The sequence below is a fragment of the Osmerus mordax genome, chromosome 1 (genome assembly GCF_038355195.1).
Source record: "Osmerus mordax isolate fOsmMor3 chromosome 1, fOsmMor3.pri, whole genome shotgun sequence".
Lineage (NCBI taxonomy): Eukaryota > Metazoa > Chordata > Actinopteri > Osmeriformes > Osmeridae > Osmerus > Osmerus mordax.
In genome coordinates this window covers 8,624,651-8,630,655 of record NC_090050.1, presented here as the reverse complement: position 1 = coordinate 8,630,655, position 6,005 = coordinate 8,624,651, and positions in this window count along the sequence as shown.

Below are 6,005 nucleotides of genomic sequence, written 5' to 3'. Positions count from 1 at the left end.
CCATGTCGGAGAAGACCTCTTCATAGAAGAGTGCGCGTTGCTGCCACTCCGAAAGAAGACCCATTTCTATCTTCCACTGCTGTCTGCAGTGACGTCAGGGATGCCCAGGCTATCACCTGGCACATACCGGTCGGAAATTACGGGGAATTCATCCTCTGGACTCCCTCCCCAGTTTGAGCCACTTGCCCTGGGGCCTGGTTGAGAGTGAGACCTCTCCTCAGCTCAGCCGTCTAAGCCTGCCCGTGCCCAGGGTAGCAGTTCCTTCCCAGTGGAAACATTGCTGTCTAAGGTCTGCCAGAGGGCTGCCACCAAGCTCAGGGCTTGAGTGACCAGCCTCCCAGTCGGAACCGGGGGCAGACAAGAGCCTGTATGACAGCATGATAGCCGTAGACTGGCTACTTGCCAGTCTCCAACGAGTCAGCTCATGCGTCTCATCCCAGACTGCCTTTTGAGGTCCAGCATTACTGGGAGAAGCCACTCTCCCTCAACACCACAGTTAAAGGCCTCTCTGGTGTGGATATTGGGGGGTGGGGATGGAAGAGCTCCCAGGTCCTTCACTAGCTGAGCCTGCGGTGGCCCGCCACCTTAATCCCTTCCAGTGGCTAACCACAGCTGGCCTCTCCCTCCCGGGTAAGCAAGAGCGATTCACTGCCTCTACTTAACGTGAGATCTACCAGACTTCAGCTCATTCGGTGAGAGCCCCTAACTCTGCTACTCTCCTGGCAGCCTACCGGGCCCAACTTTTGGAGGAGATGGGTCACCAGTGGGACTCGGGCACTGCTAACCCAGCACTCTGAGAAGAAGGAGGGAGGAGCTCTTCAGGCTTACCTGCCTTACACTGATGACCTACTTTGCACTTCCTCATGGGAACAAACAGTGCAAGACACCATTGGTGCAATGGTATATTGCACCAATGAAACAATGGTAGATTGCACCACTGGTGGCTTTCCAGACTTGGTTTCAGAATCAATCTGACCAAGAGCTGTCTCACCCCTCTCAGGAAATAAAATCTCTAGGTCTCAGACTAAACTGAAGGGATGCTTGACAAGGGCAGGGCATTTTCTACCATTAAGGTTTATTTAGCAACTAGTTCAGCCTGTCATGTAGGCTTTGGCAATACTTCAGAGGGACAACACCCACTGAAAAAATTTATTAAAGTGGGCCGCCACCTTAATCCCTTCCAGTGGCTAACCACAGCTGGCCCCTCCCTCCCGGGTAAGCGAGAGCGATTCACTGCCTCTACTTACCGTGAGATCTACCAGACTTCAGCTCATTCGGTAAGAGCCCCTAACTCTGCTACTCTCCTGGCAGCCTACCGGGCCCAACTTTTGGAGGAGATGGGTCACCAGTGGGACTCGGGCACTGCTAACCCAGCACTCTGAGAAGAAATAGAGTCTCTAGGTCTCCGCCTAAACTGAAGGGATGCTTGATAAGGGCAAGGCATTTTCTACCATTAAGGTTAATGTAGCAGCTATTTCAGCCTGTCATGTAGGCTTTGGCAATACTTCAGTGGGACAACACCCACTGAAAAAATTTATGAAAGACGCACGCTGATTAAGCCTGGTTGTCAAGTCCTTTGTCCCTTATTGGGATTTATCTCTTGTTCTCAAGGCTCTTTCTCACCAGCCTTTCAAACCACCGAACACTGTTGACATGAGATATCTCTAATTGAAAACAGCCCTTCTTCTGGCTCTGGCCCCAGCTCAGCGAGGATGTTATGTGCACCCTCTGCCCGTTCATTCCTCGTGCATGCAATTTGACCCCGGGTTTTCTAAGGTGTGCTTAACCCCACCTTTGTGCCTAAAGTCATTGACTACACGCCTACTCTGGAGTTACTGGCTTTACACCCTCTGCCCTTGTCCTCTCCCGAGGAACAAAGGCTCCATTCTTTATGTATATATTGACATACTGTATGGACCTTCAGGTTTATTTAGAACACTTCGGTCTTGGCTTGTCATCAGAACGAGGCCAACAGGAGTTGTCTATATCCTTCTGAAAGTGATATACAGAGCGAGAATTTGAGATAGAACTTGCATTATGTTAGATTGTTAAGCCTGGTTCTTTGATAAGGGAGATATCTCACTGCACATCCCTTCTTGCTGGGCACATGGACAAGATTTCCCCCATATGGATACATTTCATATCACGTGCTTCGATCTGTGTAATAATAGAAGAAATGTTTCTGGAAATGCACTTGACACTTCAGGTAAGAAGTGAAAAGGAGATATCTCACTGCGCATCCCTTTGTGCTGTGCACAGGGACAAGATTTCATCCATATACATTTCAAATCATGTGCTTCAATCTGTGTAATAATTGAAGACATTTCTCTCAAAGTGCACTTGACACATTAGGGCAATGTATGCAGTGTGTGCATGAAAAATCTGCACTCTGTTCCTGCTTGACACAAGTAAAATGGAGCACACAAAATAAGGCAGGGAAGCAAACCTCTCTCTCCATCCATTGAGATTCAAAGTTGCTTATTCACTTAATGGGAGCAGAAGGCCTACCGGAACTTTCCCTCTACAAGGATAGAAATCTGTCTTGGCTGGCATACTTGAGCCAGTACCTCACACCTCTGCAGGCCTTCCCATGAAAATGATTCGCTATGAAAATATGATAAATAGATTGGGGCCACATCTCACACTGTGCATACAGAAAATCAGCATATGGCATGGTTGTGTATGTGTATGAGAGAGAGTGCCTGTCTGCGATAAAGATGAGGAGTGAATCATTCAAAGGGGGAACAGATGGTCTGTGCAAGAATAAATGGGACAACATCTGTCTCGTCTAGATTCATGTCTGGCGCTGGACATTTGTCAAAAGTCATTTTTTTGCGCCCTCTCTCGTTCTCTGGTCATGAATGCTCTTTGCTTTTCAAATCGGGGGGGGAGGGGGGGGGGGTCAGGTGGCTGAGCGGTGAGGGAGTCGGGCTATTAATCGGAAGGTTGTTGGTTCGATTCCCAGCCGTGCAAAATTACGTTGTGTCCTTGGGCAAGACACTTCACCCTACTTGCCTCGGGGAGAATGTCCCTGTACTTACTGTAAATCACTCTGGATAAGAGCGTCTGCTAAATGACTAAATGTAAATCTACTAAAGAGAATGTAAGAGAATGCAGAATGCATAGCAGTGAATGCCGTGAAGATACCGTTTTGGAACTTGAAAAGATGTTGGTGGTCTTGGGAGTTGTGCTTTATACTCCAGCAGTTATGATATGTTTGCTGATCAGTGCTGTTTTTTTTATGATGTCATGTTCATTTTGGCTTAATATGAACATTTTATGGATGTTTGTATATGGATGTGTAATGTTTATTATATCGGCCAAATGAAAATGTGACATCAAGTTGAACATAACAATGAAGGATACTACCCATTCCGAATAACTGTTAATCGGTTTAATGATTGCTTAGATAATTCTACGCACAAGCTGCCCCCCCCCCCCCTTTCCTTAATGTGTCCTATCTCATTCCCTCTGCAGGGATCCGACAACAGAAGTTGGAGCCAACCAAACCGATACCGAACCTTTTCAACATTGCTTTGGATGGACAGACAGCTATTCTTCCCCCAGGTGAACAGGGCCGGGGCTCTACAGAAAATCTGGACCAAGGGTTGAGGTCTCACTTCGTAGAAAGAAGAGACCACAGGCACTGAAGACGCGCAACGCATATCTTCGGGGTAATCACACGTGGACACATCAACTGTAGGCTGAGAATAAAAAGTGTCTTTCTCCTTGGTGTGTTACAAAGCCGTCCACTTTTGGACACAGGTTTTTGCCTGCGAGTGAGCGGAACATCAAAACTCAACAGCGTTGTCTTTAGAAGTCTTATCAAGGGTAGTTTCGAGTGGAGCCACTTTAAAAAGAGAGGAAGGAAGCAGGCATGAAGGAGGACAGCGGCGCTAGGTGTATCCAGACATCCATGCCTTTCATCTCTCCTTAAATTGGCTGTGCACTAGATATATTCCATTTCATATTCAATATTCTCGCTTTGTTCCTGCCGAGACCCTTCAAACAGACGCAGGCGCAACAGGCCACGCAAAACTCTCCCGCCATGGAGGCAAACGAAAGTGTGCCCGGACTGTCGACAGCCGCCATGGTGGCCATCGCCTGCAACGCACTGGTGGGCTTCCTGCTCTTCGTCCTCTTCCTCATCCTCTACAAAGCTTGCAAAGTGCCCTCTAGCCAGGAGAGGCTTCCTGTGCTGGCTCCTACAACACTGCAGACTGAGCAGAGGAGCGAGCAGAAGTACTTACTGACCTCGTGACTCTCCGGGCGAAGGGCGTCATCCTCTCAAAGGGGTGACAGTGGCGAGCAAGTGTGCGTTTTCAGTGTGTCGGCTCCCAGGGCGGATAGAGCTTTGTGGGAGGAAGGGGGAGTGGGCAGAAGAGGAGCAGCTCAGACTGCAGTGGTGGCGGGTCACTTTGAACCTGGTCTCCTGGCACCTGTACTTGACTGACACAGCCTGTACAAAGTTAGGTTAAGGGATGAAATGTTTGTGTCTCCAAAAGCTGTACAAAAAAATGAATGAAAAATAAACTGTGAGAACGTTTGTACAAACACGCATGCAAGAATGCAGGCATGGTTGTATGTACGCAACATCAACACACTCACACACACTCACACACACACACACACACACAGACAGACAGGCAACCACCTGCCGAGGCCATTGAAACAAGACAAATATGAATCAAACAAGCTGGAACATTCAGCATTCGATCAGAGGCCCAAAATGGTATACCTTGTGTCATAGAAAAACATACTGGCAGCGACGGAGGCAGGGTCAAGAGTGTCACGGTCACACAAACACGCCGGTGGTCTGCAAACAACAGTTACATAAGGAGCTTCCCATTGTCCCCTTCAATGCGATACTCCACGCGCTCTTTTTATGGCACCGCGCTAGGGGCAACCCACACATGGTCGTGGGTGAGAAAGAAAGCACTCCTACACGCCAGTCTCCCCCTTCGAGCCAGAGCATGCCTATTTGTATATAATGTGTTTTGCAGGACACAAAAAAGGCCCAATTAAATATTCAGACGCAAATAAAGTTGAATGTGAAGTTGTGATTCATCGTTGGCGGCGAAGTGTGTGTGTGTGTGTGTGGGGGGGGAGGTGCACTCCGCAGCCACGAGAGAGCGGTGAGAGCACCGAGGAGAAGCGAGCGAGGCGAAGGTTAAGGCTCTGGGGTTGGGTGGGCCCGTTTGATTTAAGGCCGAGCTACAGTGCACTGGCAGCCCACTGTACAGAAGATAGGGAGCATTAGCTGACGGAAGAGTTTCGAAAACCCACATAGGCGGAATAAGGATTGAAGTGACTCTCAATGAATTCCTTTACGTAGGTGTAAAACAAAATGCGATTATCCAAAGGCCCAACTCGACAGTAGACAACTACTAGACCAGACAGGCTACTGTCGTTGGACTAGATTTCCATGTACATGTATTTCCTTGCATCCGATTGTCAAATGCAGAAGTTCCATACCGGTGTTAATGGTGGAGTGACAACTATGGAGGTTATGTTGCGTTTGTAGCATGTCTGCAAGTACAAGTCTTAAGTGTTCAACCAAAGCATAACTGTATCGTTGACTGTATACTTGATTTCTCAGAGCTCTACGAATAGAAAAGGGTTCTGAGCCGTGTCTTTCAAACTCCTACTGAACACAAAGAAGATGACACTTTTTTTCAATAAAATCTTTCAAACGAATCCGTCTTCCTTGTCTACCAAGTCATTTGCTTTGAGTTCTTTTTGTCAATAGGTTTAATCAGTTTTTTTTGGGGGGGGGGGACTAAAATGGATTACATCAGACTTTTAAACAAGTAGAATGCAGACAAGTATTGAATCACAGTTGGATTCTGGCACAACAGATCAAAGTCAGCGGGTTTATATACAAGATGAGATACAAATGAGATACAAATTGAATTTCAAAAAGTAATATTAGGTTGGGGGGGGGGGGGGGGGGAGTCACTTGAGTAGCACATGACTGTAGTTAGGCTGGCAAAGGTGGTGCGATT